The sequence below is a fragment of the Meriones unguiculatus genome, chromosome 5, assembly GCF_030254825.1.
Source record: "Meriones unguiculatus strain TT.TT164.6M chromosome 5, Bangor_MerUng_6.1, whole genome shotgun sequence".
NCBI classification, from domain to species: domain Eukaryota; kingdom Metazoa; phylum Chordata; class Mammalia; order Rodentia; family Muridae; genus Meriones; species Meriones unguiculatus.
In genome coordinates, this window is record NC_083353.1 from 37,112,846 (window position 1) to 37,139,262 (window position 26,417).

Sequence of the window (26,417 nt, forward strand, 5' to 3'; positions counted from 1 at the left end):
TTGTAAAAGAAACATTAATAAAAATGAAACCACACATAGATCCCAGCACATTAAGAGTGGGAGACTACAACACCCCACTTTCAAAAAAGGACAGGTCAACAAAACATAAATTAAACAAAGAAACAATGACTCTAACAGGGGTCATGAATCAAATGGGCCTAACAGATGTCTGCAGAACCTTTCACCCAAACACAAAAGAATTTACCTTCTTCTCAGAACCTCATGGAACCTTCTCCAAAATAGACCATATAGTTGGTCACAAACCAAGTCAACAGATACAAAAAGATTTAAATAATCCCATGTATCCTATCTGACCAACATGGACTAAAGTTGGATCTCAAAGACAACAGAAATAACAAAAAGCTTACACATACAAGGAAACTGAAAAACTTACAACTCAATGACAGCTGAGTATAAAGAAATAAAGAAAGAAAATCAAGACTTCCTAGAATTCAATGAAAATGAAGGTAAAACATACCCAAACTTGTGGGACGCAATGAAAGCAGTGCTAAGAGGAAAGTTTATAGCACTAAGTCCCTTCAAGAAGAAATTCAAAACATCTCATGCAAACAACTTGATGGCTCACTTAAAAGCCCTAGAAAAAGAAGAAGCAGACACACCAAAGAGGAGTAGATGGCTGGAAATAATCAAACTCAGGGCTGAAATCAATAAATTAGAAACAAATAAAACAATGCAAAGAATCAATGAAATCAAGAGCTGGTTCTTTGAGAAAATCAAAAAGATAGACAAACCCTTAGCCAAACTAAGTAAAAGCCAGAGAGTAACTATTCACATCAACAAAATCAGAAACTGTCACCAGCCAGCAGTGACACCTGAATACCACCTGAGAGAGGGCTGGGAGGGAGAGAGAGAGAGAGAGAGAGAGAGAGAGAGAGAGAGAGAGAGAGAGAAATAGAGAAAGAGAGAGAGAGACAGAGAGAGAGAGACAGAGACAGAGACAGAGACAGAGGACACCAAGTCTACATGCTGATCCAGGTGTCTATTTGATGGACGTCAGGTTAACACTTAAGTAGGCAAAAAAGTGCAAGCAGTTTCTCATGTAGGAGCTTTACTTGGTCAAAACATAGGAGAGCTCACTCAAGGTTACACAGAACCTACTGTCTGGTTACTGTGGTTGCACAGAGTTTCTCAGGGTCAGAGCAGTCTGCTGTAGGACCAACAAGGTTAGTTTATGAGAAACTGGACTTTGGAAAATAGCCAAAGCCAAGAGGCCGAATTCTACCACTCAGATGCCATCAACTCCAAATTTGCCATTAACTCCAAAAAGGCTGCCATAATTCCTCCCTTTCGAATTAAAACAAAGTGACCATGCCTGTCTTAGGTGGGAGTGATTCCCAATAAATATCTGACCCATCATGGGAGAATCCCGCTTATGGGGGATTTCCGTGTCTTAGGTTGATAAATATCTGATCACCCAGAACCTGTCATTGACTAACCGGGCCATCACACAGGAAAGAAGAGGTTAAAGCTGAAGTTTGAGCTGGGCAAGCTAAGCCCCTACCTGGGGCGAGGGAGACATAGCATGCTACTGTTTCAATGGCAATAAATCTAGCTTGGTGCTGTTGAGCTAAGTGGACACCTCTGGCAATGACAAAGATGAATAGTACCGGACCAGCCAAACAAAATTGTGCTAACATGTACAGGGAGACCAAGAGGGGGATTGGGTACTAAGGCCTAAAAGTGTAATTTAGCCTTCACTGGATGAATCAGCTGCAGCAGGATCAGCAATATTGTCACTTGGAGAATGATCTTGTTCCTTGAAGTAATCCACTTGTTGCACCAGTCTCTCTGGCAGCCACCAAGCAGCATCTTTAACCTGCAAAAACACACAAACATATCCTCATCCCCAAATTAAAATGGGGTTGGGTCTATGACATGTATTATTCAAGGGGTCTCTCCATTTAACCATGGAGGTTTTAGGGTGCCAAAAATGTTTAGCTGCAGATTTTCCATGTTTGTCCAAAGTTAAAAAATTTAAATTGAGCTCTGCATGAACAAGGAGGACATAATTCCCCCTTTTTTGTCTTTTGTAAATATATCTTAATGGTGGCATGGGCATACACACATGCACACCTTTACACCTGGCAATAGCAATACTTCAGAAGGTAGATATCACATGGGTAAGCCCTCTAGAAGGTTGACTATGGTTAGTCCAGGAAAGAAAGGAATGATGAGAACAAAGCCTCAGTTCTTCATTGCACACATTCATGTTCTTTTTTTTTTCAATGCTGTTTATTCAGGAACCTTGAACAATCATCTGACCCTGGGGAAAGCCAGCCCACAGCTTAAATAGCCTCTGGGTAGCCATCCCCAGGGTGCCACATGGGCAATGCAGATAGGTCCACATACATGGAAGCAAGCCAGATCCTCAGCCTTAGCCAAATGTGGAGTTGTTTGTGACAGAGAGCACTCACCATCAGGAAGGTGGAAGGCGGAACCATCAAGCGAATCTTTAACCTGCAAAAAAACACAAACATAACCTTGTCCCCAAATTAAAATGGGGTCGGTCCATGACATGTATTAGTCAAGGGGTCCCTCCATTTAACCATGGAGGTTTTAGGGTGCAAAAAATGATTAGCTGCAGACTTGCCATGTTTGTCCAAAGTTAAAATTTTTAAATTGAGTTCTGGATGAACAAGGAGGACATAATGGGGGACATAATGTCTATATGCCAGAAAATTAGAAAATCTAAATGAAATGAACAATGTTTTTGACTGATTCTACATGCCAAAGCTGAATCAAGACCAGGTAAACCAATTATATAGTCCTATATCACCTAAGGAAATAGAAGCTGTCATCAAAAGTCTCCCATGCAAAAAAAAAAAAAAAGCCCAGGGCCAGATGGTTTCAGCACAGAATTCTACCAAAACTTCAAAAGAGTTAACACCAATACTGTTCAAACTATTTGGCAAAATAGAAACAGAAGAAACACTACCAAACTCATTCTATGAAGCCACAGTCACCTTGGTACCTTAACCTCACAAAGACCCAACAAAGAAAGAGACTTTCAGGACAATCTCCCTCATGAACATTGATGCAAAAATACTCAAGAAAATACTTGCAAACCGAATCTAAGCACACATCAAAGATATCATCCACTATGACCAAGGAAGCTTCATCCCAGTATGCAGGGGTTGTTCAATATACAGAAATCCATCAATGTGATCCACCATATCAGCAAACTGAAAGAAAAAAAACCACATGATAATCTCCTTAAGTTCTGAAAAAGCATTTAACAAAATCCAACATCCATTCATGTTTAAAGTATTGGAAAGATCAGGGGTACAAGGCACATATCTAAACATAGTAAAGGCAATACACATCAGAAGAAGGAGAAAACAGGAAACAAATTAGGAGCCTGCCACAGAGGGCCTCTGAAAGGCTCTGCCCTGCAGACTATCAAAGCAGATGCGGAGACTTTTGGGCAGAATGCAGTGAATCTTATGAAAGAAGTGGGAAATAGTCAGACCTAGAGAGGACAGAAGCCCCACAAGGAGAGCAACAGAACCAAAAAATCTGAGCACAGGCATCTTTCCTGAGACTGATACTCTAACCAAGTAGCATACATGGAGATAACCTAGAACTCCTGCACAGTTGTACCTCATGAAAGTTCAGCATCCAAGTGGGTTCCATAGTAATGGGAACAGGGACTATCTCTGACATGGACTGATTTCCCTGCTCTTTGATCACCTCCCTCTGAGGGGGGAGCAGCCTTGCCAGGCCACAGAGGAAGACAATGCAGCCACTCCTGATGAGACCTAATAGACTAGGATCAGAAGGAAGGAAAAGAAGACCTCCCCTATCAGTGGATTTGGTGAGGGGCTTGCATGCAGAGGGTGGAGGAAGGACAGGACTGAGAGGGGAGAGGGGAGGGTGCTACAGGAGGGATACAATGTGAATAAAGTGTAATTAATAAAAATTTTAAGTGACATCATGAAATGTTTAGGCAAAAAGATGGAACTAGAAAAAAAATCATCTGAAGTTAGGCAATCCAGATCCAGAAAGTCAAATATGGTACATACTGCCTTATAAGTGGGTATTAGCTGGAAGTAAAAGACAATCATGTTACAGTCCACAGACCCAAAGAAGCTAAGTAATAAGGAATGCTTAAAGGGGGAACACAAGGATTTTCCTGGAAAGAGGAAATAGAATAGATTTTGAGGGTCGACTGGGAGTGGATGGAGTTGGGAACAGGAGGAATCAGTTGAGGGGAGGAGAGAGTAAGCGAGTGCTGGGCGAGACAACAGGAATGAGGAGGGCATCTCTGGGATGAGCTGGAAACCTAATGCAAGGGAGACTCCCAGGTACATAAGAGTGACCCTACCTAAGAATCCCAGCAATGAAGACAGGGAGCCTAAAATGGCCATCTCCTGTAAACAGGCAAGACTCTAGTGGAGGGGTTGGGACATCAACCCAACCATACAATTTGTCCTAAAATTTGTCCTGCTAGAAAGATGTGCTGAGGTAAAGATAGTGCAGAAAATGGTGGAGTGGACAACCAGTGACTGGTTCATCTTAAGACCCATGCAATGAGATGGAACACATGCCTGACACTTCCTGGAGGTCCAGGACAGAGTCTAGATAGCCCAGAGACCTAGGATAGAAAAGTATTCCTAGTGATATTCTGCTATACTCATAGATTGGATCATAGCCCAGTTGTCATCAGAGAGGTTTCACCAGTCAACTGGTGGAAACAGATGCTTCCAAACAGCCAAACATTAGACAAAGCTCAGGGTAATCTGCAGAAGATGGAAGGAGGGATTTAAGAGCCAGAGGGGTCAAACACACACACACACACACACACACACAAACCCCACAGAATTAACCAACATGGGTTCATAGAGAATCACAGAAATTGAACCAACAACTGGAGACCCTGCAAAGGACTGACCTTGGCCCTCTGAATATATTACAGTGTGTAACTTGGTCCTTTTGTGGGACTCAAAACAGTGGAAGCAGGGATTGTCTTTCTTTGACTCTTTTGCCTGCTTTTGGGACCCTTCCCTCCTACTGGGATTCCTCATCCTGCCTCAACACAAATGAGGTGCCTAGTCTTACCACAATTTGATATGCCATGCTTGGTATCCACAGGAGACCTGCTCTTTTCTGAAAAGAAACAGAGCAGTGGATCTGTGACAGTGGGAAAGCAAAGTAGTGGGGAGAGACTGGGAGGAGATGAGAAAGCAGAAATGGTATCTGGGTGTAAGAAAAAAAGGAGAGAGGGAGGAAGGGTGGGAAGGAGGGAGGAAAAGAGAAAAAAATGTGTGTATACATATGTATTTACATATAAATGATTCTAGAAGAAACAAATATGCATGCTGACATAAAATTGTAATAATCAGAAAGTCAAAAGTGTTGGTATAATGTTCTTTTGAAATGTATACACCTTACCCTTGTTCATTCAAATGCTGATTTCCCCACCCCCCCAACTCTCTGGTTTCAGTCAGGATACTGCATTGTGATACTCATTCTGAGCATACTGTCTCAACTCTGTATAAACAGGCCAAAATAAAGCAACTAGACACAATGTTGAGCTGGGAGGAGCCAGAGGACAGGAAAGAGGGGAGGAGCTAGAGGGCAGGAAATGAGTGTGAGGAGAGAGGGCTGGAGGTGAGATCTTGGAACTACGTGGAGATGGACTGGACATAGTATTTCACAAAAAAGCAAGTATAATGGGAAATCTAAATGTTAGGAAACTATGAGGGCTTGGAGGTTTAGGAGGGAGTAACTATTACCCAGCATTGTGTTCTAGGTAACTAAATAAACTCAGTCTCTGTGTGGTGATTTGGTTATACAGCTGTTTAGGATTAACAGCAAGCTTTACCAGAAGATAAATCCATAGTAAATATTAATAGTCACTTTCAACACAAAATGTTTTTTTCAGCACATCTCTAGAATACCATATTAATCCTAAAACAGTTATTTTTTTTTCATTCATAGAGTTCTCTATGATATGTACAATGTTTACCTTGCTAGATTTGTGTTTTAGCAGTGTAGGCAAGATTTAAGATATTTTTACTGATACATATTCATTGTGCATAATGTTGGGTTTTATAAATAACTTCTTTCAAGTATACTGTATGTTTGGAACACATTTACTCCATCCCTCCCATTTCTTCTTTTTCTCCTTCCCCTTTATCTATGTTTTTCCCTCCCACTATTGTTTTTTCCTTTCATATTCTTGTTCCTAGTTTCCCTTCTACTTTCATGGCATATTCCATAAATGAATAGTCCTGCAAAAAGCATGGGTGTAAAAGGCCTCTGTAATGTGGTGACTTTGAGGATCACAGTGATATATCTGGATGATGTAGAAGCTCTAGTTCTTATTTGCTGATACACCTTTGTATTGAGTCAAAGGTTGTAAATCAATTGATCAAGCAAATGGAAACTATAATCAAAAACTGATAGATATTCTCACATCTGAAATAGCAAACTTCAAGCCAAACTGGTCAGAAGAGACAAAGAAGACCAGTAGACATCAATGAAGAGAACAATTTATCAAAATGATATGTCGTGTACATCACAAACATATATCTTATTATGTTTACCACTTTTAGTTGTAAAACTATGCATCATAGCAACACTAGTTCACATTCATAAATTTACATGATCTTGGGATGATAAAAAGTAAGAATATATTTATCAGAACCATAAACTTAACTTTTTAAATGATAAAATTTTATCCAGTATGTAAAACAAATTCACTTTAAAATTAAGTTTTGGATTAAAGATAAACAGATATTAAAATATGCAGTTAAGGGACCACCGGGTCAATGGTTCAGTGGGCAAGGATCATACAGCTCTGGCAGAGGACCTGAACTCAGTTCCCAAAATGCAAGCTTGACTACCTGTAGCTCCAGAATCTGGGGATCTCAAACCCTTTTCTGGACTTTGAGAACACAGACACACATAATTACAAATAAAATAATAATAATTAAAAGCTGTTTTGCTAAAGTGTCTTTCTTTGTTCTATTAGCTCTGCTTAATAACTCAAAGATTTTGGCTCTCAAAGTGTATTTTCACAAACAGTATCTTTTTCAAATAGTTCTATTCCTTTAAGTGTTTCTAAGGACAGTAATTACAAACTAGTAAGTAAAATTTGATACAAATTAGCTTTATATTAACTTTACTTAAAAATTATGCCAAATTGGTTCCAAATCATGAAATATACATATTTATCTTCTCTAAAGGGTACTGTCAATGACTTGATTTTCCCATTTATATCCTATAGTGGCTCAATTTACTTTGCAAATGCTTTTTAAAATTCTAGTCATTCCCTGGTTAATAGGAGATGCTACAGTAATGAAAGTATTTTATTGTTTTATTTTATATCAGTTTAAGGAATACACACAATAAATATAAATGCTATAGTTTGTTACTATAAAAACAAGGAAACCATGAAATATTCAGGCAAATGGTGGGAACTAGAAAAGATCATCCTGAGTAGGTAAGCAAGCAGCAGAAACACACATATAGTATATACTCACTTATAAGTGGATATTAATATAGGATAAACATACTAAAATATAGGATAAATATAGGATAAACATACTAAAATCTATAGTCCTAAAGAAGCTAAACTCCAAGGAGGACCCTAGGGAAGATGCTTAATCCTCATTCAGAAGGCAAAACAGGATAGATTTCAGAAGTAGGAAAAGACAAGGAACAGAACAGGAGCATTCCACAGGAGACCTCTGAAAGACTCTACGTACCAGAGTATTGAAGGAGATACAGAGATTCATAGCCAAATGTTGAACAGAGTGACAGAATCCTTATAGAAGAAGAAAGAGATAGAAAGATCTGGAGGGGACAGGAACTCTACAAGGAGAACAACAGAGCCAAAATATCTGGGCCCAGGGGCCCTGCAGAGACCCATACTCCAAGTAAGGACCATGCATGGAGAAGACCTAGACCCCCTGTTCAAAGGAAGTCCATTGGTTGCTCAGTTCCCAAGCGGGTTCCCTAATAAGGGGTAGAGGAGCTGTCTCTGACATGAACTCAGTGGTTGGCTCTTTAATCACCTCCCTCCTGGGTGATGTAGCCTTTCCAGGCCACAAAGGAAGATGATGAAGCCAGCCTTGTTGAGACCTGATAAGCTAGGATCAGTTAGAAGGGTCCTCCCCTATCAGGGAACTACAGAAAGGACATAGAGGGAGAAGAGGAAGGGTGGGTGGGACAGGGAGAAAAGAGGCAGGGCCCTGCAGAGGAGATACAAAGTGAATAAATTGTAATAAATAAATAAATTGCTTTTAGTTTTTTCCTACTGGATTACTCAGGTAGAGCATCTACTGTGATTTTTGAAGAGTATGAGTATCATTGCTGTGTTGTTATTGATACTGATTTTGAAGAAAAATGTCTAGATTTTCATCATAAAGTCAATAGTGGAAATTTGTGGGTGCTTTTTATCACACAATAGGAAAGTTAACCTTCATTTTATTTTATTTTTTTAATTAGAAATGGATTTTGGATTCTGTCAGTTTTCTGCATCAGCCAAGGCAATCATGTAATATTGCATTATTTGATTTTTGGATGCTAAAGAAAGACTGCTTTCTTTGGAAGAATTTTTGAATGATTGACATTAATTATTCCATTAATATTTCGTAAAACTCACCAGCTGTCATGATCCTTTCTTTGTGGGGGGGAGGGTTTAAATGTCTCATTCAGCCTCTTTCCTTGGTTTAAGCCAATTTTAACCTTTCTTTTTTATCACCGACTAGCAGTGACACCTGAATACCACCTGAGAGAGGGCTGGGAAAGAGAGAGACAAGGTGACACAGAGAAGGACACCAAGTCTACATGCTGATCCAGGTGTCGATTTAATGGATGTCAGGTTAACACTTAAGTAGGCAAAAAAGTGCAAGCAGTTTCTCATGTAGGAGCTTTACTTGGTCAAAACATAGGAGAGCTCACTCAAGGTTACACAGAACCTGCTGTCTGATTACTATGGTTGCACAGAGTTTCTCAGGGTCAGAGCAGTCTGCTGTAGGACCAACAAGGTCAGTTCATGAGAAACTGGACTTTGGAAAATAGCCAAAGCTAAGAGGCTGAATTCCACTGCTCAGATGCCATTAACTCCAAATTTGCCATTAACTCCAAAAAGGCTGCCATAATTCCTCCCTTTCGAATTAAAACAAAGTGACCATGCCTGTCTTAGGTGGGAGTGATTCCCAATAAATATCTGACCCATCATGGGAGAATCCCGCTTATGGGGGATTTCCGTGTCTTAGGTTGATAAATATCTGATCACCCAGAACCTGTCATTGACTAACCGGGCCATCACACAGGAAAGAAGAGGTTAAAGCTGAAGTTTGAGCTGGGCAAGCTAAGCCCCTACCTGGGGCGAGGGAGACATAGCATGCTACTGTTTCAATGGCAATAAATCTAGCTTGGTGCTGTTGAGCTAAGTGGACACCTCTGGCAATGACAAAGATGAATAGTACCAGACCAGCTAAACAAAGGTGTGCAAACATGTACAGGGAGACCAAGAGGGGGATTGGGTACTAAGGCCTAAAAGTGTAATTTAGCCTTCACTGGATGAATCAGCTGCAGCAGGATCAGCAATATTGTCACTTGGAGAATGATCTTGTTCCTTGAAGTAATCCACTTGTTGCACCAGTCTCTCTGGCAGCCACCAAGCAGCATCTTTAACCTGCAAAAACACACAAACATATCCTCATCCCCAAATTAAAATGGGGTTGGGTCTATGACATGTATTATTCAAGGGGTCTCTCCATTTAACCATGGAGGTTTTAGGGTGCCAAAAATGTTTAGCTGCAGATTTTCCATGTTTGTCCAAAGTTAAAAAATTTAAATTGAGCTCTGCATGAACAAGGAGGACATAATTCCCCCTTTTTTGTCTTTTGTAAATATATCTTAATGGTGGCATGGGCATGTATAACCATGCGTTGGCCCATGGGATTATAAGGAATACCTGTTATATGCTTAATATTTAATTTTTTTACAAAAAAAATTGAAAGGGCTTATTGGTATAAGCTGTTCCATTATCAGTCTTAATTTGGTGTGGCATGCCAAGAATAACAAATGGAGCCAAACAATGATCTATAATATGGCGTGCAGCTTCTCTAGAATGCAAGGTAGCAAAACTAAATCTTGTACAGGTATTAATTGTTACATGAATAAATTTTAATTTTTTAAATTTTATAAAATGAGTCACATCCACTTGCTATAGCTCACCTGGGGTCAGCTCTAGGTGGGTTAACCCCAAGATGGGGTACTGGACAGAAAACATCATAATTGTTATAATTTTTTAACAATTTTTTTGGCTTGTTTTTTGGTTAGGCCATAAGTTAAACGTAAGGAGTGACTATTAAGATGATATAATTTATGAGCCATTTGAGATTTTTGTATAGGTGTTTCTTGAGCTAAGGTTATTAAGGCTTTATCAATAGTCTGGTTACCTAAAGCAAGAGGTCCAGGATGACCAGAATGGGCTCTAACATAAATAATAGCAAAAAGATTATGACGGACCTGAATAAGTCCTTGAATCTGAGCAAACATTTGACAAGCCCAAGTGGTAGAAAAAATCTGGCTTGCTGTTTTAGCTTAGGAATAGCTTGAGCAATATAAGCACTATCAGTAAACAAATTAAAAGGCTCCGAAAAATGTTGTAAAACTGCATGGATAGTCATCAATTTTGCACGTTGAGCAGATAACCCTGGAACTTGAAAAATAACTTTTTGTCTATTAACAGTATAGCCAGCTTTTTCTTCAGCATTACCATCAGAAAAAAATAGAACAAGCATTTTAAAGGTTTATTTTTAACTATGATAGGAAAAACAACACTATGTAAAGTAAAAAATTGAATAATCTTATTGGAAGGTTAATGATTATTTAGTTGTAGCCAAAGAAAGTAACCATTTATCTGAATTGGAGTAAAGCCAATAAGTCTGAGCTTTACTATATGGTATAATAATCTTAGAAGGCTCAATTCCAAAGTAAGCCCTTGCCTGGGTGCATCCCAACACAATGACTTGGACAATAGCCTCATAAGGCAAAATAACTTTATTGGGACTAGCTGGATCCACAATAGAGGATTAGATTGTCATAACAATCCAGTAGGAGTTGACTGTGTTTGAAATACAAGTAATAGGAGAGGACTATCTGGATCCCAATGTGTTAGAAATTGATTTTTTAAAGCCTTTATTATTATTAATAATGTATTTTGAACCTCTGGAGTCAATTTTTGGGAGGAGGTAGGAGCTAAATCCCCATTAAGAACATTAAACAATGGCATAAGTTGTCCAGTGGTTAATTTTAGATGTGGCCTAAGCCAATTTATATCTCCCAATAATTTTTAAAAATCATTAAGAGTCTTTAAATTTTTTTTATTTGTACTTTTTGATGTTTAATAGCCAGAGGAAATAAATTAAAACCTAAAAACCTAAATAACTATAAGGATCTCTACTTTGTACCTTTTTTGGAGTAAATTTTAATCCTGCTTGGGACAAAGCCTTAAATAGATCTGTATAGCAAGCCATAACATCTTGAGCTATGGGAGAGGCTAATAAAATATCATCCATATAATGAATGATATAAATAGAAGGCCATTTTTTTTGTATTGGACTAATGACATTAACTACAAATTGTTGACATAAAGTATAACTATTTGCCATGCCCTGTAGCAGCATATTTCAATGATAACGTTTCATAGGTTTCTTAAAATAATAGAAGGGAGACTAAAAGCAAATCTATGGCAATCCTCAGGATGCAAAGGAATGGAAAAAAAAAAGCAGTCTTTTAAATCTAAAATAATCTTATAAGTGTTTTGAGGAATCCCACTAGGTGATGGGAGTCTTAGTTGCAATGTTTTCATAATTATTATAGTCTCATTTTTTAAAAATCTTGTAATAATCTAAATTTGTTAGATTTTTTTTTTAAATTATAAATATGGGTGTGTTCCATGGTGAGTTAGAGGGAACTATATGCCCTATAATGGTTAACAATGATCTGAATATAACCCTGTATAATCCTGGGCTAATATGGAGCTGCAGTCCTTTTTTTCCTTTAAAAGAGTATAAGCAAACATTTTGCATTGAAGAATCTCCAGCTTTTTAAAATGAAGAGCAACGTATTTTATAGTATTTTTTTCTGATATGATACATTGTAATAACTGCAGTTTTTTTAATTGGCTCAAACAGTATGGCTTGATTTTATTTTACAAAATTAATAAAATAAATACCAAGGTCTTTTGACCTCCCCCAAAGGGTTGAGAAACTGTTTTAAGTTCTTTGTTAGACTGCCCAATGGTTATTATTTTAAAATACCTGATAAATTTTAAAATGTTTTATAAAATTTAACTCTGATGGTCCAGGACCAAACTCAGAGGTGCTGATTTAAACTGTCTCATGTCCAAAAATATTAGTATCGTTAGTCCAAGTCTACAGATAAACATACATACACAGATAAACATACACACATACACATACATAAGGAACATAGAAATCTGCCATTGCCACCTTGAAGTAACCAGAATACCCAAATACCAGGACTTGACCAGCCCCTACTGGACACAAGTCCCACAGATTCCAGAAGGAGTCGACCCCCTCATGGGCCCCCTCCCTGGGAACTGGAGCGTCCTCCAGATTCCCTCAACCAAATTGGAAACTTTCTGAGCTTCCCCAGACCTCGCGAGCAAACTAAAACCAGAAACCAAAAGACGCAGCCGGCAGACAAAAACAAAAACAACAAAACAAAGACAAAGACAAGAAACAACCACAGTACCTGCTTTTTAAACATTTAAATAATTTTTAAAACTTGTTTTTGCAATATTAAAACAAAGCATCCTCTTTAGGAGTGAAATCATAAAGCATGATAATAATTTTAAAAGACAAAACCAAACTTTAAAATTTACCAGTGCAAACAATCCAATTTTTTAAAACCAACACCAATTTAAAATGAGACTTGTCTTTTCAGTCTAAAAGGAAACAAATTTTATGTTAACTAAGAGGTTTTATAATAATTTTTTAACCCATATCATATAGCAAAGAAGACAGAATTATATCATATGGTTGCCTTTTAAACATATGTGTTTACAGACCTTATAAACATATACGCATATATATATATATATATATATATATTCTAAACAACAGTTTGAATATAACTTTAAAATATATTTAATTACTTTTGATCTATAACCTAGATATATATTAACTGTTTAAGATGACCATATATTTAAATAGACAAATAAAACTCTTTTTACTGGATTTAGCCATAATTTTAAGTATGATAGCCAAGAGCGGCCCAATATCAGCACAAAGTATAATATAACCAGTTAAGCTTGCTTTAGTTCGATAGGGCCTGATAGCTGTTTTACAGACTGAATTAACATTCTCAAATGCCAACTGTTGCACAAAAGTAAGTCCACTCTGAGTGAATACTCCTTTTGTGTTACATTAAAATTATTATTATTTATTACTATTATTATTATAAATATTTAATAATTGAACCTGTTCTCTTTTTAACTGGATTTTTCTCTCAGAGAACAGTTATATCTTCCTGCAGTGATCCTCTGCCACCCACAACCATGGGGGTGGAGGGGAAGGTGCAGGAGGCCAGTCTGAATTATGAGACTTGGCAGGTTTTTCTTTGACTCCATTTCATCTTCACTATCTAGCTCCTAAGTTATTTTCTGCTCTCAAATTACACAAATCTGTTTGAGCTCCTTTATGAACATTTGAAATAACCTTAGAAGTACCTTTTTCTTCCTGTTTGGCTGCTTTAATTTTTCCAAGCAACTCTCTAATTTTACAAAGTAAAGGGATTAAGGAGTTTTATTCTAATTCTTTGTGTCTTAAAAACCTATTTAAGGGATCTGATAGATCCCATCTTACTAGTTCCCTGCCCCTGACGGCCACCCGACTTTACCTTAGTCAGTTGCTTTGCGCAAGCTCCTGTGGTCCCTATAACTTGCCTCAGCTGGTCCTCCGTCTCAGGTTCCTGGGGTTTCGGCTCCATCTATCACCGACCAGCAGTGACACCTGAATACCACCTGAGAGAGGGCTGGGAGAGAGAGAGACAAGGTGACACAGAGAAGGACACCAAGTCTACATGCTGATCCAGGTGTCGATTTAATGGATGTCAGGTTAACACTTAAGTAGGCAAAAAAGTGCAAGCAGTTTCTCATGTAGGAGCTTTACTTGGTCAAAACATAGGAGAGCTCACTCAAGGTTACACAGAGCCTGCTGTCTGGTTACTATGGTTGCACAGAGTTTCTCAGGGTCAGAGCAGTCTGCTGTAGGACCACCAAGGTCAGTTCATGAGAAACTGGACTTTGGAAAATAGCCAAAGCTAAGAGGCTGAATTCCACTGCTCAGATGCCATTAACTCCAAATTTGCCATTAACTCCAAAAAGGCTGCCACAATTTTTTATTTAGCATATTACAGTAATTGTCATCTTTCTAGGAATTTGCCTCCTTCCTCTACTCTGTTGACATTAAATTGCCCATTGAGTTCTTTGTAATGGTTTTTGCTTCTGTAAGTATGACAATTATATTTCCTTTGCATTCCCAGTTTAGTAATTTAAGGCTTCTTTTTTGTAATAAATATAGTTACAGTTCATCAGTCTTGTTTGTCTTTGCCTATAACCAGTTTGGTTTTCATGGTTTTCTTTAAGTTATTTCATTTAGTTCTACTTTGGTGTCTGTATTTTGTTGAAAGCCGCGTGATCGTCTCGCCAGCAAGAATGCATGCGAACACAAGAATCCTTCTGCAACAAGCCTTTTATTACAGTCAAGCAATGAAAGGAGGAGAGAGAGCCCCCATGTGGCGCTGTTTATATAAGCCCTGGTCGCACCTAAGTGACGTGTCAATACCCTGATTGGCTGCTCACTCTTTACCCCGTCTGACGGCTCGGGCTTGGTGTGCTTAGCGTGCTTATGCAACCCGCACATGCGTACTGGAGGTTCTTTACAGTTTTGAGGGCGGATGTCAGCGCCAGTAGATGATGTCTGAGTCTCAGCTCTCCACAGTATTTTCCTCCCCTCCCCTCCCCTCCCCTCCCCTCCCCTCCCCTCCCCTCTCCTCTCCCTCTCCTTTCCTTTTTCCTTTTCTTTCCTTTCCTTTTTCCTTTCCTTTCCTTTCCTTTCCTTTCCTTTCCTTTCCTTTCCTTTCCTTTCCTTTTTCCTTTCCTTTCCTTTCCTTTCCTTTCCTTTCCTTTTTCCTTTCCTTTCCTTTCCTTTCCTTTCCTTTCCTTTCCTTTCCTTTCCTTTCCTTTCCTTTCCTTTCCCTTTCCTTTCTTTTCTTGTCCCGTCCTTTCCTTTTATTTTTTTAATTTTTATTACTTGTTTTGTGTTCATCAAAGTCTTCCTTTTCAAATATTTTAAGGGGAAAGCTGAGGTTGTTGATTTTAGATAATTTTTAAGTATAATATTTTTATTAATTCTTTGAGAAGTTAATACAATATTTTGATCATTTTTAGCTTCCATTCTTAGCCTAGCTCCTCCTAAATCCACCTTTCATTTCCCTGCTACCCCTAAATTTATGTATTTTTTTTCCCTTAAATAACCCACTTAGCCTAGTTTGTACTTTCTATATACTCACTGATGTTGAGTCACTGAGCAGCTACCAGGAACCACTGACACTTCCTCCCCCGGAAGCCCTCACCTGTCCATAGATCCTTGGTAATGGCTTAATGAGTCCACTGCTTGCATTAGAATCTTTATTGGTCTGTCCTTGTGCAGGTAACTTACCACTGCTGCTATGAGTTTATGAGTTACAAAATTAACATATCAAAACTAGTAGCCTTTCTATATACCAAAGACAAGTAGATTGCAAAAGAAACCAGGGAAACAATGCCATTCACAATAGCCTGAATAAAATAAATAAAAACAATGCAAATGAAAAACCTTTAGAGACATCCCATTTTTCAGTTTTTCACAGTTTTTTTCTGAATACTTAACTATAGTTCAGCTAAATTTCCATTTTAATTTCTTATTCAATGTATTGTTTACTTAGAAGTGCATTGCTTATTTTCTACATATTTTTCCCCAAACCGTCTTCGACTTCTAACTCCATTCCAGCAATATCACATTATTTTATTCCTTTTAAATTTACCAAGACTGTTACGGTCTAGTGGTCTAGCATGCTCTCTACCATGGAGGGTAGTACATTTGCACTAAAATGAATGTGCATTCTGTTGGTAGTAAGTAGAATATTATATAGATAGATGCCAGTTAGCTATTTCTGTTTTCCAGTATTTTTCAAAATTCTCAAGTTTTTGCTAGCTTTCAGTTACTACTTCTTTCTTTTCTATTTTTTAATTTATTTTTTTATTTATTACAATTTATTCACTTTGTATTTCAGCTGTAGCCCCTCTCCATCGGCTCCTCTCAATCCTCCCTTCCTCCCTCATCTCCTCCCATGTCCTTTCTCCAGTCCACTGATAGGGGAGGTCTTCCTCCCATTCCTTCTGACCCTAGCCTATCAAATCTCATCAGGACTGGCTACATTGTCTTCCTTTGTGACCTGGTTAGGCTGGTTCCCCCTCAGGTGGAGGTGATCAAAGAGCCAGCCACTGAGTTTGTGTCAGAGACTGTCCCTGTTCCCCTTACTAGGGTACCCACTTGGAGACTGAGATGCCACGGGCTGCATCAGTGTTGGGGTTATCTCCATGAACGGTCCTTGGTTGGAGTATCAATCTTAGAAAAAGACCCATGGGCCCAGATATTTTTGGTACTGTTGCTCTCCTTGTGGAGCTTCTGTCCCCTCCAAGTCTTTCTATCTTCCCCTACTTTCATAAGATTCTCTGCACTTTGCCCAAAGTTTGGCTATAAGTCTCAGTATCTGCTTTAATACCCTGCTGAGTAGAGTTTTTCAGAGGTTCTCTGTGGTAGGCTTCTGTCTGAATATCAAGTATTGATGTTTCTAGTTATTACTGCTGTTTTGTCAAATCCTTCCTTTCTTTCCTTTCATTTATTGGGTTCAGTAGACATTTGTGTTGTCATATCTTCTTTAATACTATCCTTGTTTATTATTTTGAAACACCTCTATTAAACTTGGATAATTTTTTTTTGCTTTGTTTAATTCTATTTTGTCTGATAGTACAGTGATTCAAGCTCATTTTATAATTGATGTTGCAAATTTTACCTATTCATTTCACTAAATCTGGTATGTGTGGACCTAGAGAAGATTGAAAATTATATACCAGTTTTTCTGTGATTGTTCCTGAATAGGTACAGCCTTGTGCAAGTGCACAGACTTCTTAACTTTAAGACTTGTCTATGACTGAATTGATATTTGTCTACTCTTAGACATACACGCAGACACACAGTAGTTAGAAGAGAGATTGAGGAGGTATGTTCTCTTCTTTCACCATGCAGGATTTGGGGATTAACTCAGGTTGTCATGTTTGGCAACAGGCATCTTTGACTATTGAACCATAGCACCCATTCAGTTCCTATTCTCAATAAAGTATGCACCTTTTCTTTAATTTTTCCAATTCTATCTTCAGATCTTGAGTGTATTTTCCTTCAATTCCTTCAGCTGTTTGTTTGAACAATCCTTTGTGCCGGAGCCAGCCGGGCAGAGTCGAACGGTTCTTGAGTTGGGAGTGAGGATTAAAATTAATAAAATAAACACACAGCACACAGGAAACTTTTTAAAGGTCCAGACTCGATAGCCACAGCAAAAGGCAGGCTGCTTGCAGCAAGCAGTGCCAGTAGCAAGTTTCAAGTCTCTGCCTCCTCCTCTGCCTCCAGCCTTCTGACCACTTTATTTTTTGAGGAGTTACTTTTAGACAGTAAAACTTCTCAGAATAGGTTAATTTGCACAAGGAGCCTGAGGAAGAGGTGTAACCCTCACAAGCTATCCCACCTGTTGTCACAAACAAAAGGAGATGGACTTGCAAGTTCTCCTCTGCCATTAGTAAAGGCCTCCTAAAAGCCATCTCTCCGCTAAGATTTAAATATCAAAGCAGGCCGCTGAGTCACGGCTCCCAACACCTTTGTTTCTTTTATTTCTTTCAGTGATTTAAGTATTTCCTCTCTAAAGGCCACAAACTGTTTAGCTGCAACTTCCTGTATTTCTTCATGGATGGCCATAATCTGTTTTTCTTTACCTTCTTCTATTTCTTTATGGATGGCCATTATCTGTTTTTTTTTTTTTTTATCTTCCTATATTTCTTTATGGATGGCCATAATCTGTTTGAGTTTATCTTCCTCTAGGTCTTTATGCATTTTATTTGTTTCCTCTGTTATCCTTTTCATGACCATAGATGTTAGGTCATCTTCTTGAATTTCAATTCTGCTGGGGTGTCCAGAGCTGCTTGCCCCTGGATAACTGAGTTCTGGAGATGCTATATTGCTCTGTCTTTCTTTGTTTGAGCTTTTCCGCTGGCCTCTACCCATTGGGCTATCTTAGGTGTTGGGTGTTAGTTTCTGGTGCTTCCTGAAATCCTGTGGTGGTGAGAATCCCCTTGGCAGGAAGATGGTTTTTCCTGAAGGAAGTCTCCTCAGCTTTTTGCATATGGTCACTGTATGTCCGGTGTTTTTCAGGAGTTGCCACAGCTCACCTCAGGCATAGAGACCTGAGTGTTAACTGTGGTCCTTGTTAGTCGAGAAGCCTCTCCTCTCACCTGGAGACAGCTGCCCTGCTTCTGGGTTTCTTGCTGTAAATTTAGTGAGCTGCTGCTATAACCTATGTGTCCCGTGGTGGTTTGGTCAGTTTTGTTAGGGATAACTGGTTGCCCCTTGAAGCAGTATCTGGGGGTTGATCACCGGGATCCCAGGCTTCTGTAGATCTGCGGTTAGGGCTCTGTGCCCCAGTACCCAAGAGGTAATCTGTGGCAGGTGAGTACCGCTCTCCTGGTAGCAGCAAGTTAGCTGGTGCACAGCAGGTCTCTGGGTTGGGCCAGTCTGCAGGACCTTTTCCAGGGATATATTGGGTGGCCTAAGTCTACCCCTGTTTGCTTCCTTCCCTGTGGGGAATTTCTCCCGACTGGGACTCCAAGTCTCTGGTGCCTTGGGGCTCACAGTTCTGTCTGTTGCGAATAGTTGGTGCACAGCAGGATTCTGGGCTGGCGGCGCTCAAGCCCACTAGTCTATGGTACCTTTTCCAGGAATATACTGGATGAACTAATTGGGTCCGCATTTGCTTTCTTCCCTTCTCCCAACAGGGACTCCCAATCTCTGGTGCCCTGGGGCACACAGCAATGTCTGTGACGGAGAGCTGGGCATGCAGTAGTCTCTGTGCTCGCTGCTGGAGCCCAGTTCAGTGATGGTGGCTCGTACCCACCATTCGGCAAGACCTTTTCCAGGGAAAGACTGGGTGACCCAAGGCCAATCCTGTTTCCTTCCATCCTTGCGGTGTTTCTCCTGACTGGGACTCCCAGTTTCTGGTGTTTTTGTGCCCACCGTTCCGCCTGGGAAGGTGATCAGGACATGCAGGCGTGTGGCTCTGGTCTGGCAACCTAGTGCCTGTGCAACCTGGGATCTCTTCTGGGTTCTGGCTGGGGGACCCTAGAGTAGACCCGACTGATTCCCACGCCATGGGGGTTTCCTCTCACCTGGGAAACACAATCGCTGTTGTTTTAGGGCCCAGAGGTCAGTCTCTCGGTCTTTGTACAGAAAATGTTGTCCTGCTCCTCAGACGCAGTGTTCTGGTGCTACCATCTTGCCCCTCCGTCTGAAATCCGAAGTATGTTTCTTGCATGCTATAGAATGATGGAATATGTTTATTCATCCATTCTGTTAGTCTGTGTCTTTTTATTGGAGAGTTGAGTCCACTAATGTTGAGAGATATTAGTAACCAGTAACTGTTAGTTCCTTTTATTTTTATTTATTTTTAGTTTTATTAATTACTGTTTATTCATTTTGTATGATCCCTGTACTTCCCTCCCTCCTCCACTCTTAATCCCACCCTCCCTCTTCCCCACCAGTGTTCCTCTCGCAGTCCACTGATAAGGGAGGTCCTCCTCCCTTTCCCTCCGATCTTAGTCTATCAGGTCTCATCTGGAGTCACTGCATTGTCTTCTTCTGTGGCCTGATAAGGCTGCTCCCCAATCAGGGAGAGGTGATCAAAGAGCAGGCCAATCAGTTCCTGTCAGAGACAATCCCTGTCCCCATTACTATGGAGGCCATTTGGATACTGACCTGCCATAGGCTATCTCTGTACAGAGGGTTCCAGGCCATCTCCATGAGTGGTCTAGGGTGGATATCAGTTTTAGACTTTTTGTGTTTTTTGCTCTCTGTGCGGAGCTCCTGTCCATTCCAGGTCTTACTATCTTCCACTTCTTTCATAAGATTCCCTGTACTCTGCCCAAAGTTTGGCTGTGAGTCTCAGCATCCGCCTTGATACCCTGCAGGGTAGACCCTTTCAGAGGCCCTCTGTGATAGGGTCCTGTCCTGTTCCCTGTTTTCTCCCTCCTCAGATATCTATCCTCTTTGCCTTTCTGAATAGGGATTGAGCCTCTTGTTCTGAGGTTAATGAGCCCAGGAACTTTGCTTAGACACTGTGTTTTCTGGGCTCAGGCATTTAGAGAACATGTGAGTTCAGAGGTCCTTTTGGTCTCTTTAGGGGGACAGGTTGAGCCTTGGAGTAATATCTTGGGTTGATTCCTTGATTTCCAAGTGTCAGGGGGCCTATGAGTAGAGCCTCTTGCCTGCCCCGGATGGTGAGAGTGGACCTAGGGTTTGGAATATGGAGCCACTAGTACCACAAGGTGTCCATAAGATGGTGAGGTGACAGCCAGATTTGGAGCTTCACCATTTTCTGGAAGGTATCCACTCCATGGAGAGTGAGAGCCCAAAGTCAGAGGTGTGAGTGGCTGGTACCAGGAAGGTATTCACAGATGGTGGGCTTGGGTGGGTGGCCTAGGGCTGTGGCAGTGCTGGGTAGGAGCCCAGAAATTTTTCCCTGTATTAGCTGGGTGGTCTGAAGATGGACCCACACATTTCCCCATGGGTTCTCCTCTCACTTCAGAAACACAGACATTGGAGTTTGGGTGTCCACAGTAAGGCCTACTGATTACTCTTCTCTCACTGCTGAGCTATGGTTCAGATACCCTGTGTAGTTGGAGCCATCTTGCCATCTTGGATCTCCAGTAGCTCTCCTTTATACAAATTGCATGTTGAGGTTTTTGAACTGTATATTAGCAGGCAAACAGAAAATATTTTTCAGATAAAAAATGAAATGACTATATCAGCTATGACTATATATATCTCAATATATATAGATATATATTCATTAAATAGCCCTGGTAGCCCTGAACTCACACAGATCTTCATACCTCTTCCTCCCGAATGATGGAATTAAAGATGTGACCTCACACCTTGCCATATGACCATATTTTGCATTAAAAATATTTTCATAGGACATCTAGATATGTTAGGTAAATCTGGATTCAGAGATAATTTTGGATGCAATATCAACTGGTAGTTTGGGTAGAGGTGATGAAGTGATGCAGTTATAATAAAGATGAAAAGACCGGATTGATCGCTAGAGCTACGAATGGCATAGAATTAATAGGACTTAATATAATTTGGAAACTCATGAAGGAGCATAATTTGTTGTAATCTTTAGTTTGAAAAAGAGGGATTTTTCTTCTGTTACTGTCAGAGAGCCTTCAGCTTGTTTCCATTGTTGTTGAAAGGATCAGTCATAGAGAGAGGGAAATAGTCAAAGAAGGCACTTAAGAAGAGAGAGGAATCACTAAGATAGGGCACTGAGAGTAGTGTTCTTTATCTCAGATGAGAGGCATGTCCTCTATGACAAGCAGGCACTGAGTGCACATTTGAGACTTAAAAGAAACCCAGACTCTTACATTCAAGGCCCTCAGGAAGGGAAAGACAAGCACAGAACAAGATGGATATATCACTGAAAAACTACTTGAGTGCCTGCTTGTTTTAGCAGCATTCATACTTGTAGAGCATTTGCATGGAACCATCTGTCTTTGTTAAATGCATGGTGCTCTAAGAGCAACACAGTGAGGCCTGACAAGAGTTGGACTGGAGAATTCGATACTACGATGGAGCAGCTGAGAGTGGCCATTGTCACAGTAAATTCTACCAGAGTGGACGCAGGACTAGCCACAGGATTATCATCATGGATTGCTGCAGCCATGAATCATCTGAAGGAATGGGCGGGCATGGGAGCGTTAGCAGGCCTTCTGGTGTTGGTCTCCTTGGTTTGCCTGTGGTATATATGCAAGATTAGAGTCTCACAACAGTGTGATGCAACCACGATCATTCAGGCCTTTACAGCCATTGAAGCAGGACATTCTCCCCAAGCATGGTTGGATACCATAAAAAGCTAAAATGTTATGCTCAGGATGCGAGGCTAAGCACTGCACTCAGGGTCAGCCGCTTTGGACCCAGAGAAGAGCATGTCTGGTTGCATGCGGGTTGATGCCCCAGGTCCCGCCTCTGAGAAAAAGGTATCTGACGGGTCTGATGCTCTTTGGGTGGATGACACCTAAATGAACATCTGTACAAAGTCCCAATTTATTTCTAATATCAGAGATCAGACCTCTACTCTTGCCTGATGCATCTAAAACAAAAAGGGGGAACTGTAGAGAGCTGGGGAATGCTGTGCCTTAAAGATGGAGCTGGTTTCCGCCTTCCACCTTCCCGATGGTGAGTGCTCTCTGTCACGAACAATTCCACATTTGGCTAAGGCTGAGGATCTGGCTTGCTTCCATGTATGTGGACCTATCTGCATTGCCCACGTGGCATGCCTGGGTTGGCTACCCAGAGGCTATTTAAGCTGTGGGCTGGCTTTCCCCAGAGTCAGATGATTGTTCAAGGTTCCTGAATAAACAGCATTGAAAAAAAAAAAAAAAAGAGAAGAGACAGCCTGAACAGCCACTGAAACTTATGTGAAAAGGGCACAGGAGAGTAGGAAACTGTAAATATACATTTAAAAAATTACCAATGACTGTTAATATTAACTGCTGGAAATTACTATTTTTTTGGTGATACAAGTTCTTGCTACTGTAGGGCATCTCCATGCAGCTATTGGTTGCCCAGATGTGAAAAGAAGAAAGCTGATAATAGGACCCAAGATTAGGGTTTTGCTAACTTCAACAATGGCAGGACATAGAAATATGTAGTTAGAGTGGAAAGGGCAAATTATAAAACCTTACTGACTCTTCCCTATTACTGTTGACAAGAGAGATGGTTTCAGGAACAAGGATGAAGTAAGAAGGAGACAAAGATGCTTGGAAATAGGGCCAAGGTCTGTGGTTGGTATTTCTTGATTTTACTGTTTAGAGGAATATACTTAAAATAGATTGCATCTGTTGGAATTAATAACATACCCATGAACACAATATTTCATTTAAAATTTCAGATAAAAAATAAAATCTTAGAAAGTATGAGTAACTTACATAAAGTAACTTACATACATAGATATTAACAGAAACAATAACATGTGTCATAGTCATCTGTGTCTAGCATTCATTTAGAATGCCACATTCTATGTTTTTATTTTATTTTATTTTTATTGCACTGTACTAGGGATTGACATGGGGCTTGCTACTTGCTAGGAAAGCTCTCTACCATTGAGCTATTGCCTCATCCCAGAGTCAAAATTTTAAGAGCTTATACCACCACATTAGAGAAGAAAACCAAAATATTTTGGTACTTATTTAGCAGTTATATGCCTATTAAGCAGCAAGAACTAGGACCCAGAGTCAAAAATGCTATCAAAGCTGATGTTACTAAAAAACTTTTATTTTAGCCCATGAAAATTGGTGCTGATTTAAGAAATTTTAGAAGACATTGTACTTGAGAGTTTTTCTTATTTTTATTAATTATAGTTTATTCACTTTGTATTCCCCCCTGTACCTCCCTCCTTCTTCGCCTCCCAATCCCACCGTCCCTCTTTCCCACCGGTGTCCCTCTACCAGTCCACTGAAAAGGGAAACCCTTCTCCCCTTTCCTCTGACCCTAGTCTATCAGGTCTCATCAGGAGTCACTGCATTGTCTTCTTCTGTGGCCTGGTAAAGCTGCTCCCCTCTCAAGGGGAGGTGATCAAAGAGCAGGCCAATCAGTTCCTGTCAGAGACAGTCCCTGTCCCCATTACTATGGAGGCCACTTGGATATTGAACTGCCATAGGCTACCTCTGTGCAGGGGTTCCATGCCATCTCCATGAGTGGTCCTTGGCTGGAGAAAAAAACCTGTCTTCCAACACTAATAAAGGTCTTAAACTAGGCAAAAAATAAATTTAGATGAAATGATATAGAAGAAATGGAACTAAAATTCATATTATAACAATATAAAACAAAACACATAATTTGAACCAGATACGTGAAAAAGTAAAAAAAAAAAAAAAAAAGAAGAAGCAACACAAAGGGAAATAAATACATTTTAGAGGTCTTAGTTTACCTTTTTTTCTGTGCATGACATTGTAGCCAAAATTTTCCACTGAATTAAGTGCTTTCTGAGTTCTTCTTGAGAATGATTACATTTTTCTTATGCCACCAGCAAAAATGTAAGCATTTTGAAGACAAGAATTCAGAGCAGAAGTTTTTCCCTTTCTTATTCGCTTGAATCCCCAAAAGAGAAAGCTTGTTTGCTGATTATCTTTTCCCACTAATCAACACAGCCTGTAATAATTCTTCAGCTGAGAACAGGCTTAATATTTCTTTCTTCCACAATTGCCAGTTTGTGAAAAGGGACACAAGGAAACAGCTCATTTGTCTCTTGACTCACTTGTTACTATATAATTAAAGCTTGAAGAAATAAGCAAGAGGATGATAATTTGCTGTGAGTTTTTCTATAAATCTGGACTTGCTGTAGATGGTGACCACAATGATGTATTTATGAATAAAATTAATGAAAATGCCATAAATGCATTATTGTTCTTAACAAAAATTTAAGGAAAGTAACCATCTGTATGGCTATTGTAGAAGTTTAGAACCTTTCTCCTATAAATCATCAGATCTCCTGAGCTTCAGTGTCTTGTCAATGTCACATCTTCAAAGAATCACAATAACCAAATCATCACAATGATGGCAGTAATGTGTAGCAATAATCTTTTGTGGTGACTTACAGCAAACTAGCTCATGATACCTCTTCATTTGGAAAATATATGTTTTTAGAACCAGACACTAAGGTTATATTTGCTAGATATTTGGTGCTAAGATCAGTGCAAAGAGTTAAGTCAATGCAGCCAACTTAGCTTTTGACATAGATGTTATTGGAGACTTGATTCCCAGAGAATGAATATTAGATTGGCTGCAGCATGAAGTCAGTGGAAAATGTTACACATACACAATGCATGTACTAGTGCATGTAGACAACACATATACTACATGTATTATTGTTACCAATTTCTTCTGTGAGGGTATATTATAAATCAAAAAGACCAATGCACAGGAGGTAAATACAATATGATGAAATTTATTTCAAAGGTCCACAAATAAATGAGGAACATAATTGGTCAAGTATTATTTTTTAATTTATTTATTGTTGTATTAATTACAGTTTATTCACTTTGTATCTGAGCTATAGCCCCCTCCTTCCTCCCCTCCCAATCCCACCCTCCCTCTCTCTTCTCCACCCATATCCCTCCTCAAGTCCACTGATAGGGGAGGTCCTCTTCCCCTTCCCTCTGTTCCTAGTCTATCAGTTCTCATCAGAGATGGCTGCATTGTCTTCTTCTGTGGTCTGGTAAGGCTGCACTCCCTTCAGGGGGAGGTGATCAAAGAGCAGGCCACTGAGTTCATGTCAGTAGGTTCCCATACTAGGGAACCTACTTGGACACTGAGCTGCCACAGGTTACATCTATGCAGGAGTTCTAGGTTATCTCCATGAATGGTCCTTGGTTGGAGTATCAGTCTCAGAAAGAACCCCTGGGCCAGATTGTTTTCCTTTCCTTGTGGAGCTCCTGTACCCTCTGGATCATTCTATCTCTCGCTTCTATTATAAGATTCACTGCACTCTACCCAAAGTTTGGCTATGAGTCTCAGCAACTGCTTTGAAACCCTGCTGGATAGTCTTTCAGGGTCTCTCTGTGGTAGGCTCCTGTCATGTTTCCTGTTTTCTTCCTCTTTTGATGTTCATTCCCTTTGGCTTTCTGAATGAGGATTGAACATTTACCCAAGGTACTCCTTCTTGCTTAAGTTCTTTAGCTGTACAGATTGTAGTATGTTTATCCTATATTTATATGTCTAATATCCACTTGTAAGTGAGTATCTACCATTCTTGATACTAAAACTCAGGATTTCCCTGATACTTAAGGATGCTGAGCATTTCTTTAAATGTTTCTCTTTGAGTTAATTCCTCTATTTAGAATTGTCTGTTTAGTTCTGTACCCCATTTTTAAATTGGATATTTGCTTTGTTGCTGTTTAACTTCTTGAGTTCTTTATATATTCTGGATATTAGCTCTTTGTCAGACATAAGATCGGTGAAGATCCTTTCCCAATCTGTAGGCTC

At 39.8% G+C, this 26,417-nt stretch overlaps 1 long non-coding RNA gene across 2 annotated transcripts in view; it reads right to left on the reverse strand.

The window, feature by feature from the left end:
• Positions 1-663: 663 nt before the first annotated feature.
• LOC132654209 (uncharacterized) overlaps positions 664-26,417 on the reverse strand; it is a 113,571-nt gene continuing 87,817 nt past the window's right edge. Inside the window, exons 2-5 of one of the 2 annotated variants that reach the window (XR_009591855.1) lie at positions 13,909-14,043; positions 8,633-9,670; positions 2,436-2,478; positions 664-1,837 (exon numbers count right to left, since the gene is read on the reverse strand). This is a non-coding gene — a long non-coding RNA (uncharacterized LOC132654209). Of the gene's footprint in view, positions 1,838-2,435; positions 2,479-8,632; positions 9,671-13,908; positions 14,268-26,417 lie in introns of those variants that run through there. The other variant, XR_009591854.1, reaches the window with a different exon arrangement.